The sequence below is a fragment of the Rhipicephalus microplus genome, chromosome 5, assembly GCF_043290135.1.
Source record: "Rhipicephalus microplus isolate Deutch F79 chromosome 5, USDA_Rmic, whole genome shotgun sequence".
Classification (NCBI taxonomy): domain Eukaryota; kingdom Metazoa; phylum Arthropoda; class Arachnida; order Ixodida; family Ixodidae; genus Rhipicephalus; species Rhipicephalus microplus.
Window position 1 is genome coordinate 23,576,951 of NC_134704.1, and position 15,414 is coordinate 23,592,364.

The following is a 15,414-nucleotide window of genomic DNA, read 5'->3' on the forward strand; positions in this document are numbered from 1 at the left end:
ACAATATTACCGGATTACACTTTGAACACGTTTTTATTAACGACGGAAACGTTCACACGAAAGGATATAAGTTAAACTTGAATCAACACTATAGGCGCACGCAGCGATCCTCGGTTGCTTCACATTTTAGCATGACGAGTAGGCCTAATTTAGGAACATTACTTCCCGGCTTCTTAACCAGGCGTTTGACCCGTGCTCATGGAAATCTTCGCTAACCATTTTTGTCACTATCATGAGAACCCATACGACTCTTTTGGATCGATGACACTGCTATAAGTGTATTTCGAGCGGTCTTTTTAAAGGAATTAGAGGTAATAACAGCGACGGTGCTATAAAAAGCAGCAAGGGCTTCGCCTTCATCAGCCGACAGCTTGAGGATTAAAAGGAAAAACGTGCGACCCTTTTCGAACCGTATAAGCTTCACAAGAACGCACGTGGCTCACTGGTTCTTTCCATCCCTTCGCATTACATTAAAGCACAATGGAGGTTGGTTAGCTCGTTATCGTAGAAAGCGGTGCGTCAGAGTTTCTTTATAGACTGTAGCACGACGTTCGTGAAAACCTTTCGACGGTACCAGCCGCTGCGTATGCGTACATCGGGTGAAAGTTGTTACTTGATTGCCGTCCAAAGTCTGATCCCTGCATTACAGCCACACCATTGAAAAAAAAAAGAACTACATACGCTTTAATGTATTCACTTGTCAACGCACGCCGTATTTCAAGCCTTTTTTGGAACACTTGGCAACTCAGCGTCCTTCGCGGAAACGTATGGTCTCGTTATGCAAATGAGCGCGTTGTTTGCCGCGGAAGGCCCAGGAAAGCATGCCGGGTTATAAATTTAACGTCGTATACTGTGTGCCATGATTAAAATACAATGCTTTATTTGTATAGCAGCGTTGTCATTCTTACAAGGCAGGATGCAAACTGTGTTTGGTCTCTGCTTCCTGTTTTTTTTTCGTAGGTTGCCATGGTTACTTACCTCTTTTTAGGGAAAAATTAGTGTTTCTTTTACTCCATAGCAGGTGGTCTTAGTACGTGGAGGCTATGTGTTTGTTTTAAGCTTCACTGGCTCCGTCTCTTTTTACTTATCTTTCTCTTTCAAGTTGTTTCATCCAGATCTTTGCTATCTTCTGTAGTACGGTGTGATCATTTTCCAGTTAGGAATACTACTACTACTACTACTTCTACTACTACTACTACTACTACTACTACTACTACTACTCCTACTAATAATAATAATAATAATAATAATAATATTAACGGGAGGCAACCCTAATTATTCGCTCGCACTTTGACGTTTGCGTGCCCTGTTGTATTCGTTGGGTTCAGTTCGCGTTACGTCGCGTTGCCGACGTAATTTTCATAGGCCATGTAGAAAAAAAGCTCGCGGTTCAGACGTGCTCCGCCCGGTGTTGCCACCATCCTAACTGCTCACAAAAAAAGCTTCTGATTTTTCGATCGACTCATTCAAATATTTGCATTAGTTACCCTGACAGTTAACTGTTGATTATCTTCAGCGCACTTTGCTCCGATGTCGTATGTATGCAACATAACTGTTATCTCGAAACGGAACCATGCATTACGTTGCAGCTTTGTTATTTAAAAAACAAACACGTTGATCGAATATTCCGAAAAATGAAAGTATAAGCACTTGACCGGAAGTGCTTGAAGCGAAAACAAGCGTGTTGCTCGTTGTTGATGCCACTAACAATAGCAATAAGATGGCCTAGCGTTAAAAAAAAAGCGGCTTGAGAACGCTGATGCTGTGGATGTCATTCATGTAAACGTTTAGGTAGAGTTTATTTCTTCACCAAGAGCAGTGTAGCCAGGCACGGCGCGCTGTCGTTCCAACCAGTGTTGCAACAGGAAACCTTGAGCAGCCTGTTTTTCACTGCGAACTTAGACAAGGCACCATTTGAAAAAGTTGCATGCTTTTCAAAGGAAAATGAGCCAGGGATAATTACTCGCGCAAGCGTTGTGGAGGACATGGTGTGTGTGTGTGGGGGGGAAGGGGGGAGGAAATCACGCTATGTTTTGTAACAGCGGCGCCTTCCAATCTTCGGTATGTTTAAATGCATGACCGTGTTGCATTGCGGTGGAGCTGACCTAATTTCTCCTTTTCCCTGGGATGGTTCTAAAACTTTTGCTGCCATTTTCTGTGGCATATGCACGTGGGCGTATTTTTTGCAGGTTTGCATATTTGAAAAAAAAATAACAAACGTGCCGAGAAAGAGGTTGAATGTGGCCGCAGTTTTTATAACTAATTGGCAAGCTGTTGAGATCAAATCGGCGTGGCCCTCTAACCCGTTATTTGCCAGGGAGAAATAAAAGGTGCCCAATTTCATGCCGAATCTCCAAAGCTGAGTGTAGGACTCAGCTTTGGAATTATGGTGCAGCCTAATTATGGTTCAGCAAAGTTTCGACGTTTCACAGGAGCGTGGAACTAGGACTAACTCTGTGTCTCTTCTTTGTTCGTCCTCTTTCCATGCGCTGTGAAACCTTAAATCATGCTGAATGTTGTCTTAATTTGACCCCCCCCCTTTTTTTTTTCTTCTCTAACTGCAAGGGTTATCATAACATCCATTCGTCCGTAAGAGGTCCCCGAAATTTCCTTGGCTGGGAACCACTGTATTACGTTGTCGACGACCGTTCACAAGATTGCTCTTTTCATTGCCTTAATCTTTTCTCTCACTTCGATTTTCCGCAAAAGCAGGATGCACAGCCAATGAAACGCGGTTTTGTTTAGCCCCGCCATGGCCGTCTTGTGGCTACTCGGCTGCTGACCCGCAGGTCGCATGATCGAACCCCGGTGGCGGCGGCTGCATTTTCGATGGAGGCGAAAATGTGGTAGGCCCGTGTGCTCTGATTTGGATGCACGCTAAAAAACTCCAGGTGGTCGAAATCTCTGGAGCCCTCCACTACGGCTTATCTCATAATCATATGGTGGTTTTGGGACGTTAAACCCCTCATATCAATCAATCAATCAATCAGTTTTGTTAAACCTCGAGCTGGCTTTAGTTTATCGCATCGTCTTTTTTCTTGTGAAGAAAATGGTGAAAGCTCCATCTGTGGATGCTATTTAGGATGACCAGAGCTTCTTGGGCAGACGAGCTTGCTCCGAGCTCCATGGCATGAAGACAGTGCGGAGTGCGTTATAGCAGCGTTGTTAAAAATGGTTAAGAAAAAACAAACTCGTGTGGCGTCGAAAACGCATGTGGGACACTTGCGGCGGTTATCAAAAAAACACGACGTTCGAACCCGTCAGCGCCGCCACTCAGTCAGCATTTTGACAATGCAGCGAGGTCAGCGTGATTGTCGCGCTATGTTTTTGCCAACTCGGTACGCGCCTCCCACAGGCGTCTTCGTGGGCGGTTGTATTTTTTTGGGCAGGTTCTTTCGTTCCACCTGCAGCATGAAAATTTCTACTCTCGAAGACAGCAAGGGGGGCAGCAGGGGGTGTCAGGGTGCCAGCAGCACTCTCGTGGGGCTTGTTTCGCTGCTATCAAACATTGCAGATAAATATAAGGACAGGCGATCACCAGGGGCGCTCGAATCATGGCGCAACGTGGCTGTGAGCATAGAGTTTCATAACATTAACTAGATGAAACTCTGGCGTTGCGATCGTTCAGCGAACGTGGGAATGATGGGTGGTACTCGGATATGCTTATCGACTTCGTACTTTCGGGCGGCGAATCGCACTTGTGGCTTCGTTTATTGCTGTGTTTCGGTTTTGTTTCGAAGGAAAGGAAGAATGTTTTTGAACTTCGGGATCCGATTTGAAACAATTCTTTATTCAGCTTTCCTAGTGAAAACAACTTCAGTCTCTGGGATATTACACAGAATAGTGCGACCTAAAATCACAACTATTCATATTTAACGTTACACTAAAAATCATCTGAGAATTATATTAGCTCTTACTGAATATTAATCATAAATTCAGTATGTATGATCCGCCTGACTCATGGGCGATCCCCCAGAGTGGGTAGGTGCCAATGATCCAAGGAGTATCATCATCATCATCATTGAAATGGTAAGCCTAATAGATTAAAGTGGTGAAGCGCAACCGCTGAACATTCGCTGATTTTTGTTTCGCGAGAAAACAGCTTCAAGCCACACGAACACTCACGGAACCAGAGGTACGAAGATTAGACAAATCCGTGTACTACCGATCATATTCTCATTCATGCTCGTTGAAGCGCCGCGCGTTGCAGCTCCCATAGACACTAGCGCCAGAGTTCCCTCTAGTGCATATTTAGGAAACTCTACATATGACTGCGAGTGGATACGTTGTGAGCGCGGGAAAATTGAATGCAATACATAGCAGCCACGTGACACCACTTCTACTTCTATAGCGTGCGTGTGTGCATAGTTTGAGCGATAAAGCTGATAGGTTAATCTTGCCTCTGGGCGTGAGCATTGCTTCTCGGCAAGAGCAAACTTGTTGGGCGTACCCGATATTCTCCGCGGGCGTCTGTCAATCAAACGTGAGTTTCGCCAAGCTCTGGTGATCGTGCCCCCTGTAACATTTTTTTTTTGCCAACTAAGGCATATAATGGAAATGCGTCTGGCTAGGAAGGTGATGCTTCATATATATGTGGTATGGTATGGTACGGTATGGACAAACTTTATTCAGGTCCGTCGGAACGTGAACTAGCACGTAGGGGGCCGCTTCCACGTCGGGACAGTTGGGCCTAACCTCGCCCCCAGGTCGTGGGCCCGTTGGACAGTCCACAGCTACATCCTTAAATCCGTACTGCGTAGCGCAGCATCCCGTTTGAACGATGTAACGTCTTCAAGCCGTAACGCAGGACAGCGCCAGAGCACGAGTTCTAAGCTGGCAAAGTCTGAGCAAAGCACGCATTTATTTGACGCCCGAATTTCTGGATAAATTTGTTCAAGAGTGTGGGACTGGGATATGCGCCCACCTGCAAGAGTCTGAGCGTTGATGCCTGGAGTAAAAAATAATTGGTGCGTTTTCTCAAACTATCATCATTAGGCACCTAAAAAAACAACTTCGGTTTGTCGAGGAAGTCTGCAGGATTAGGAAACTTATGATAGGAGTTTATGAGTCGGTGCGTCCAAGTTAAATAATAAAGAAGAGAAAGATTTCAACAATTACCGTATCTTAGCTTTTTTTTTTAACATTCTAATGCGTTCACTCGTATAAAAAGTTCGGGCGAATGCCTAATGAGGAAATTTATGCGTTTCGCGTCTCTATATATACACCAATAATGGCAGTTTGAACAAAGCTAAGTAAAACTTGCTCTATAGGTTATAATTCCGCGCCGGGGCCAGATTTCTAAACACTGATTACGATGCTTTAGATAGAACACACTCAGAAATAGCCCACGTTCGTTTATGGGGCAATTAGCGATAGATCGTGAAGCCACTTCCGGGGGCGAAGTTATTATTTTATCTTTCTTCCCTTCCGAGTTTAGCAATCTTGATGGCCTGAGATGTCCTGCTAGTGGGAAAGCCATTTCCCATCAGCTATATTATCGAGAGTTTAGCAACGATGGCACGTTCTCAATACCGAAATTTCATTGTCAGATTGAGCGTTTGCGAGATATCGAATGAGCTCATCGTTGGAAGCGTGGTGAGGCATTTTTCTTGTTTTCACACACACACACACACACACACACACACACACACACACACACACACACACACACACACACACACACACACACACACACACACACACACACACACACACACACACACACACACACACACACACACACACACACACACACACACACACACACACACACACACACACACACACACACACACACACACACACACACACACACACACACACACACACACACACACACACACACACACACACACACACACACACACACACACACACACACACACACACACACACACACACACACACACACACACACACACACACACACACACACACACACACACACACACACACACACACACACACACACACACACACACACACACACACACACACACACACACACACACACACACACACACACACACACACACACACACACACTTTCGGCCACCCAAATCTGAGCACACGGGCTTACGGCAGCCCCTAAAAGGGCGGTGCGTCTGCCACTCACACGTTAAATAAAGCCGTGGCAGGTGGTTTCTGTTGTAACCATAAGTAATTATTCAGAGCCAGTACAAATACTATGCCCACTAGAAATTGAAATTTCTTTGTCTCTATACCAAAAGTAGTTTGGTTTACTAGTTATCTCCAAATGTTTATTTAAGTTGGGAAAGAAGTTCAGGTTCTTGACCAAAAACCAGCGACGCAGACATGTCTCTGTACAAAGAAATGTTCTACATACCCCATATACGCGTAAAATACTTGGCAGAACAGAAATGCGATAACAAGGAAGTTTGCTCAATTCGCATCTCATGGCAGCGTGTGAGCTGAACGCTGCCGTTCTTATGCTCTTTTGGAGCCCTAATATTTGTCAATACGACCTCATCAAGTGTGAGGCCGAGGGATGGCTTTCAGCTCTCCCATAGTAGAATACTAAACACTCTAAATCGTTACCCACGTTTTCTAAACACTCGGTAGGGCATCTATATTAAGATGGTAGAGCAACGGCTGTGGGTAGTGCTTACTTTTGTTCTTACGCCGTAACCAAGTGTAGACGACCTGACTATTCGTGCGCGCCTTCAATATATATGTTGCAGGTTCACGTGCTTACCTTTTGTCTAAGCCGACATCACCCATTTGAGGAGCTTGATCCTTTTGCTGGGGGGTTGTCTCTCGTCGTTGCATCAGTGTTTACGCTAGTGCTCATTGCTGCCGCTAGAGGCGCAGCTGTGCTATTCGTTTCAAGAGCACTCACTAGAAGGCGCGCCGCCGCTCAGGTGACGTTCGCTGCCCTCTCAGCGCGTGCTATAGTTTGGTAGGGGACTGCTATGTGGCCGCGCCTATATATAGCGATCGCTCTCGGCGTGTTTCCTTTCTCTTTCGCCGGACATCACTCAGTAAGCATCGACACCGCTACCCACCATGAACACCGCAAAAGCCAAGGTGGCGGCGCGAAGAGCTCGTCTTCAGCACCCTTCTCGAACTTTCCACGACATCCTATAATTTAAGACCCTCTGGCTTTGTACTTTATGAATCACAAAGCCATTATACTAAAGGAAAATGTTCCTCCAAGCTTATGTGATCCGCAAATAGGTTATTGAACAAAATGTATATACTGCATCAGTATGTAAATATCTGCATATGGTACATTAATTTGCAAATAATAAATATTATTTAACGTGTATATTGTCACAGGGTCGTGACGTGAACTAAGAGAGCAGGCTCCAGGTCGAAGGAGAAACTCTTTATTCGGGCCGAACTTGTGGCCACGCAAAAGGAAAAGGTTCCAGAATAAACTGTACTGTTCACGAAGTGGCCGTAATCTTAACAAAATGATCTACTGCCGTGCCAAAGCTTCTCGAACAGTTTCGGCGTGGTTTGCGCTGAGAGTTACTGACAGTGAAACGGGGTGATAACGAAACACGAGGAGAGAATGTGGCATTATACAATCACACCACAACAACTCTCGTTACCACGCCTTTATATGATGATGATAATTGAGCATATATACAGAGGAGTCAAGGTTTAGCAAGCTCCTTCAACATTATTCGATTCGTTGATATGCGGGAATCTTTTTTCACCAACACTTCCCCGTCTTCCACTCTGTTCAAATCGTTACGATAATAGCGGACATCGAAATTGGTCCTAATTTCACGCAGACTGCCGATTTGTGTCACTTGAGACTGGACGATATGTATCGAAGATATATTCTGAGGAAAATGAAATGCGAACTGTGTCTTTCGCGTTCCTCTCCGACCCGGTATAACGCCTGAGCTCTCTAATGACATCTGGTTCAACCGCTGTGCATATACGCTGCACCGCGGCCAACGTTTTTAGATACAATATCTAAAAACGTTGGCCGCGGCTGCACGCCCGAGCTGCGGCGCTCGCCTGTACAGCGGGCGCTGGGCCAATCTAATGGCGGCAACTGACGGACGTGGATTGATGGCCTACGAAAAGAAAAATGCTCCGCAGAGAGTATGACGGCAGGCAGCTGAGGTGTATCCACTCCACCTTCTCTCCACTCTTTACATGCGTTCAATATTGAAAAGAGGCAAATGACTTCCGAAAAATGTTTATCGAAACTGACTTCCGAAAAATGACTTCCGAAACAATGACAATAGATATATTGGGAAATATGTATGGTGGACGAGTAAACACGATCAGCAAAAATAAGATTTCATAACTGCTGTGAAGTTTTGCCTGTAACACCACGAAGTAGTTCCGTATCGGTTGCATGCCCCGCCGCGGTGGTCTAGTGGCTAAGGTACTCGGCTGCTGACCCGCAGGTCGCGGGTTCGATTCCCGGCTGCGGCGGCTGCATTTCCGATGGAGGCGGAAATGTTGTAGGCCCGTGTACTCAGATTTGGGTGCACGTTAAAGAACCCCAGGTGGTCAAAATTTCCGGAGCCCTCCACTACGGCGTCTCTCATAATCAAATGGTGGTTTTGGGACGTTAAACCCCACAAATCAATCAATCAATCGTATCGGTTGCACGAGTGATGCTATCTATCTATCTATCTATCTATCTATCTATCTATCTATCTATCTATCTATCTATCTATCTATCTATCTATCTATCTATCTATCTATCTATCTATCTATCTATCTATCTATGTATCTATCTATCTATCTATCTATCTATCTATCTATCTATCTATCTATCTATCTATCTATCTATCTATCTATCTATACTGCCCTCCACTACGGCGTCTCTCATAATCATATGGTGGTTTTGGGACGTTAAACCCCACATATCAATCAAAATTACGAGCTTGCGGTATAAAGTTATTTTCTGTCCCGCCTTTTTCTGGTCGGCGCGCATGTTACACAAATCGAAACCATCACTATCAAATCATCTCGTTGCACGGGACGCATATGTAGTATACTGTCCAAATACTTGCTGTCGTTCAAACTTAGAACCCAGGCTGATGTATGGAAATCCTCTCCCTGTCTGCCGATGTCTACGCTCCTATAGAGGTTGCTTCTTTTCTGATGGCGCTTGTTCTTCCCCGCTTTCTCAGTCTTCTACATACAATGACATCCTTGTCACTTCGCTTTACAACAGGGTTTATGTTCATTACAAAGCCGAGAAACCTGTCTCTCGCCTCCAGGACGCGGAGTACCCGTTACTGTGATGCCGGTTGTAGGCTATTAAACAAGCTTAAACAGGGAACGGTACCATTTTTGGAAACGGGTGGGCAAACTGATTCTAGAACAACGGTTGTAGAAATCTCTTATGTACACGGGTTATCTCACAGAAAAAAAAGGGGGAGGGGGAGTAGCTGAAAGTTACGATGTAAAGGTGGTGTTTTCGTCAAAAAAAATTCGGAGGAGTGTGCGCGTCGGTTAACCATGCAGAAATGTGACAAACTAGGCAATGTACAAAACTTTTGTACATTGCTGAGAGGTATACTACACAACACATTATTTGCACATTTAACAAACTGGAGCTTGTGTTTAATGCAATATTCCGGCAATGTAGCATTAAATACAACCTCCAGTTTGTAAAGTGTGAAAATAATGTGGTGTGTAGCATACCTCTGACGTGTGGTCGTGTGTATTTTGGGCAGACTGTGTTAACACGAGGATAAGGGAGAGTATGTCGAGTTGAAAAGGTCGCTTTAATACACATTAACACAGCATTGCAATGACTGCGCATGTTCGCTTTGTTTTAATAACACCACTTGAGAATATAGGCATCGAAACCGAACTTCGAGAGAAATAACGGAAGCTTATCACATTGACAAGCTGAAAGAAAAGTGTGTTAGCCACCCATTGGTTGCCTTACTCGAGAAACAAATTTCGCTCTTGTCCGCTGTTGAGTGAGAATGTGATCGTAAGTTGTGCCATGTGCGCAGTCCAAACGTTGTGTTGACCAGATTGCGCAGATCTGGGGGTTCTTGAGTGAACGTTTTCAAAAAAACAAACAAGTTGTTAGATTGCGCCCGTCGGTGTGTCTCTTCTGTGTTCCCGTGTGCGGAAATATTTCAAGATGAGTATGTTCAAGCTAGGCCGGATTGCAGTTTTGCTTGAATTTATTTTTTTCGGCACTGCACATAATACTACACCAGCTCACCCGCTGATGCGTCATTTTGATCTTACTTTAGGTTGTTGTTGCTAGCTGTTCTGTTTGCTCATTTTCTATCAATGACACCCTTGATTCAGCCTTCGACCATTCGACTGAAATGTCCACAAGGATCAGTGCTGGGCTTCTCTTTAGCTGATAAATCGGTTACACAAGATTAATTTGGTGACTGGCGTCGGGATCGAAGTGCAGTAAACCAATTTGTGAAACTGTGGATTGGTCTAGATATTATTGTAAAGGTTGAAGACTAGGCGTGTTGGTAAAGCATGGCTGTATTGTTGATTGTATAAATTTAGCGATTGTTGTGCTTATCTTTCTTGTGTTCTGTGCAATTTGTGCGCTATTCAGCCTATGGCCTAAATAAGCCCTTTTAAAGATAGATGAGCCCAAGCTTTGACCGCTCAAGCCGACCGGATGAGCTGCAAGGGGCGTACTTTGTTTGTTTTTTTTGTCAGAGAAGTGAGTGGGTGACCGAACCAATACGGAAGCGGCGCAGGCTGCAGCAGCGGTTTCCTTTTTCGGGAGGCAGCGGGAGAGGGGTCGGGATGATCGCCGGTGGCGCTTGATGGCTGTTCGTTTCCCTATATTCCTAAACCCCGCTTTAGCGTTCTCGATTCCTTCGAGCTGCGGCAACGCTTCGATATTCGGGGCAAAGAGGAGCAAAAGCGGGCTCGCGAGCCCTATACGGGCGCTCTCGTATCGCTTCTCTCCTCTTATTGAACATGGCGGCGCCGGAAGCCGCCATTTTAACTCCGGCGTCGTGTACACAGGCACTCACACACGCTTACACGCAATGCTCTCCGCTGGCGGAGGCTGAGGAGGAGTTGGGAAGAGAGGTGGCGCGTTGGCGGCGAGGGAGGAAAAAGAGGGTCGATGGGGAGAAAAAGGGAAAGCGGGGTGCGAGAAGGCGGCCGCCAGCGGGCGATCGACGTGCTGCGGGTCGGCGACGGCCAGGCCGTAGCTGCGTACCCATTTCGCTATACGGGCTTGCTGATCCGCGGGGTTTCGGAGCACGTCGGACGACGACTTCCGCTCGTATCGCAGCTGTAAGGAACTCGAGGTAGCGATCAGATAGCCATTGATAAACAAGGCGCTGACCGAGAAGTCAACGGGTGATAATACCGCAAAAAAAAGTGAGGAACTCTTTCTTTACAAAAAAAAAAAAAAAGAGGAACAAGCGGCGAAAGCTGGGATGTACCTGCATGACCTGCTTCTTTTCTTTCTTCCTGTTGCATTGCGTAATGATCCATACTAACAGTTTCCTTCCTCGATTCCGCGAATTCGACCTGCACGCACGCGCGCATCATTGCAACTCTCCATTTCCTATAGAGGCAACAACTACGGCCATGCCTTGATAGCCGGGTAGCATTGGTATGTGGAAACGTGAGATGGCAAGCGACCTCGATAACGATGTCGTATAGACACACCAGAAGTGGCTGATCGCCGACCGATCCACGATCGAGAGAGCATCAATGCTTTGAAAAACTGCGCACGTGAATACGCATGTAACCGACGCTTCATCGATATCCGCATTTTTTTTTTTTGGCACTCACAGGCGCCGGGTTTCTGGAGTACAACGTCACCACCACCGACGCCACCGGAAAACTGTCACTTACAACAATAGCTTGCCAGATTGACGCTTCGTTGAAAAGGTACCGGAACAGTTTTATGGCTGTCCCATAGTGGAGTGGGTATAGTGTTCTAAAGCGTTTACAAATTATTCTAAACACACCTCCAGGTTCGCTTGCGCAAGAAAGGCTGAGGGTTAGTTCGGCCTACTGGCGTCTATACATAGTTATCTTTCAGGGTGGCGCTCAGCGGATCGTTCACCACTATCGCTTGCCTTTGGCACTCGCTTCTCATAATCTTTAGTATTCTTTTGCCACGCCCAGTTAAATGAGCAAATCCACCAAACAGACGTAGGACCTCGTCTGGCAGGTGCTGGCAGCGGATGCAGAAGGAAAGTGACGGAGCCTGGCAATTGACAGAAAAAGAGTGGAGCCACTGAACATGAATTTAACGTAAAACATTAAAATAGCCCAATGTAAAAGAAGGAAGGAAGAAAAATAACTTTATTTGGGTCCTACGGAACGTGACCTGAAGTACTAGAAATATATTTTAGCATTGCCATTTTTCGGGAACGTTGGTAAATTGAATTCAAAAAGATATTCAGCGCTAGCAGTGTATGACGTAAGAATGACGACACCACAGTGCGCTAACTTTTAACCTAGACTGGGAGACTACGTTGAGTTTATCACGCTGGTTTAGAACTCTTCGTATGATTTCTCGTTGTTTCTGCCTAGGAGAAAGCCGGCGTGCTCACCGCTTTGGGACGTTAAACCCCTCATATCTATCAGATCACCGCTTTAAGTTAAAGGTAAGGTCGGTTGCTGATGTAACTTGTCGACCCTTGTTTATCGCCTACAGTTTTTTTTTTTGCTTGGGAAGATTAGTGGAATAACGGGGGAAGATTCACAATATTACAGCCACAGGAGCGAATTGATACCGTTAACACGCCGCAATAAAAGCTACCGAAGTCACTGGAATCACAGATCTCTGCCGACAGCTGGACTCGATCATATACTATGTGCGCAGCTTGTCCTTGCTTCAGGTAAACATCAGGCGTATACACGCACGTTGCATCGAATTAGCAATGTGTTAAAGAACAGAGATCTTGGTCGTATTCAGCCATTGCTCGGGACGTGTAAATTACTTCCCGAGGCACGGATAAATGCGCTGAAGAGTTGTCTTGTGAAGCACTGTTGTCATTACACATTCACTATAGTCAATTAGAGCTAGTGGCCAAGGTACTAGGCTGCTGACCCGCAAGTCACGGGTTCAAATCTCGTCTACGGCGGCTGCATTTCAGGTGGAGGCGGAAATGCTGTAGGCCCGTGTGCTCAGATTTGGGTGCACGTTAAAGAACCCCAGATGGTCGAAATTTCCGGAGCCCTCCACTACGGCGTCTCTCATAATCATATGGTGGTTTTGGGACGTTAAACCTCACAAATCAATCATTATAGTCAATTAGAATCTCCAGTATTGTTAATGCATTTAACTCGAATGCTTCTACACGTACTGCTTGCGTAGACGCTAACAGAACGTTGCAGTTTACTAGGTCCGCAAATAGCACTCCTATTATTTGTTAACACCGCTTTGTCGTTCCTTCAATCAAGAAAACGGACGAGAAAGAAGTACCAATCCACAAATGATGCGCGCCATAACACATTTTATTGTAATCCGTAAATAAACGAGAACGCTTACCGCTTACCGTACGTTGTTCACCCCCCCCCCCCTTTTTTTTTTTAGGGAAAGGGGGCTTTTCTGCGAAATCGCCCTTTCATACGAGGAAGCTACCTTTTACGACACTCCAGCCTCGATACATCGCGATGTCTCGCGCCGTTTTCGCATTCGGGAACAAGCGAGCTTCTCTGTACCATGCTTCGGCGAAAAGCGTTAATAGCGACCGCCCCCCGAGTTTATTTTTGGCTTTCAACGGCACTCCACTCGTGGCCCATTTCCGGATCCATCAGCGTAGTTTAGCACGTCTCTGACGGCAGCTGGTCGCATTCGAATTTGCCGTTTCACTCCCCCTCTCTCCATCTTACGCCAGCTCTCCGCCGCGAGTCCTATCTCTCTACAAATCGTAAAGGCCGCCGCCACGCTGAACCTGGTTTCCAGGTAGCAAACTTCGTCGGCGTTTACGGGTGCAGTCGCGAAAGGGAAGAGTATCGGTGAATCGAACAAATTGTCATTTTTCTTTGTTGTCGACTTCGTTTTGCTTTGTAACCATGGCGCAATTGACGGGTGAGGGAGGGGGAGGAGGGTTGCGCGTAACGACCTGCACGTGCTGGGCGGCGAGACAAACGCGTAGGACCAAACAAGGTTCGCTCTTACGAACCTCGCTTACGTCAGTGTTGTGCTGCCCTCCTCGATCGAACGTCGCGTTGGAGTGCGCCGAATATGGGCCAGGTGTTCGTTCTTATCGTGAGCTGCTCGAACAAGGCGGCACGCTTTGCTTGGTTATCTTATGATGTGTCTGCGCTAACACCGCGCACCTTGCCGCTCGCCACACGAGAGCGCGTCGCCTTGTCGCCGACCGCGTATATGTGCAAATAAACCACGGAGCTCTTTCTTTTACTCTTTCTTCTTTTTCTTTTTTTTTGTGAACTTAAGGATTCCACAATGTTTTTTTTTAAGAGGGGTTGCGTCGGCTATGACAAAACTGGGAAACTGTTGCTTCGCTTACAAGCAAACAATGTGCAACTCAGAACTCGAACAGAAAGGAAGCAAGCAAAACAGGCAATTCAACGTTTCTTTGAGTATGCTTGCATTCGTGATGGAGACCAACTCAACGACAACTACACCGTGCGTGCCTGCGTGTGTGTACACGTATCTGCGTGCGCATTTGCGCGCATGTGTGTGTCCGTGTTTGTGCGTGTGTGCGTGAAAGAGAGAGAGAGAGTATGTGTGTGTGTGTTTAGGCTCTGCGCCGTGCTCCTGACCGGGTTGCAGAAATTAGGGGCCTTTTCTCCTCTTCTAACCACTACCACCACCATACCTTCGCAAACTTTTTTTTTTTGCCACAAAAGCTTTTGCGGGACGACTTTTACTCGCCTCGCGCAATAGGTTATCTTTACTTTTCCGAAGTTATAATCCACTGTATGGTTAACCAACTGAACTGGAACAGACGTTTCCAAAAACGCGGTGACAACTAATCCGCTTGTCTCTATAGAAATAAATAAATAATAAAATAAATAAATAAATAAATAAATAAATAAATGTCCACGTTGTGATAGCCTGCTGTATAAGCGTAGCAGGTAGTAAATTACCACATTTTGTGAAAAATATGGTTTGCTGACTCATCGGATTTCTGGATAATTTTAATGTACGTCACCAGAATCATTGCCACTTTTGACCTCCTGGCTGCTAAGCGCATTGCTTAAGTTCTTTCTGAACATCTCTCAGAAGTTTACACAAAAGTCCATAAGGTTCATCGTGAACTTAAAGTTCTGTGGTATAATTTCAGTTATCACTGAAATTAAGTTAGGCACTTGATATATTGTAGTACAGCTGAGCGATTCATAATTTTGCAGGAATAAATTTTGAAATGTAGAAAACAAACTAAAAGCTGACATTTATTTTTTTTAGGTTCGTGGGCGTGTCTGTGTATATGCATGGCACTGGTGTGACTCGTTCACAAACGCGCAGGTATAGTGCCA

The 15,414-nt window shown here is 45.7% G+C and overlaps 1 protein-coding gene across 1 annotated transcript in view; it reads left to right on the top strand.

Annotated features, from left to right (window-relative positions):
* The window catches only part of LOC119174880 (diacylglycerol kinase theta), a 72,181-nt gene that overhangs the window by 2,434 nt on the left and 54,333 nt on the right, over nucleotides 1-15,414 (top strand). The window lies entirely within an intron of this gene.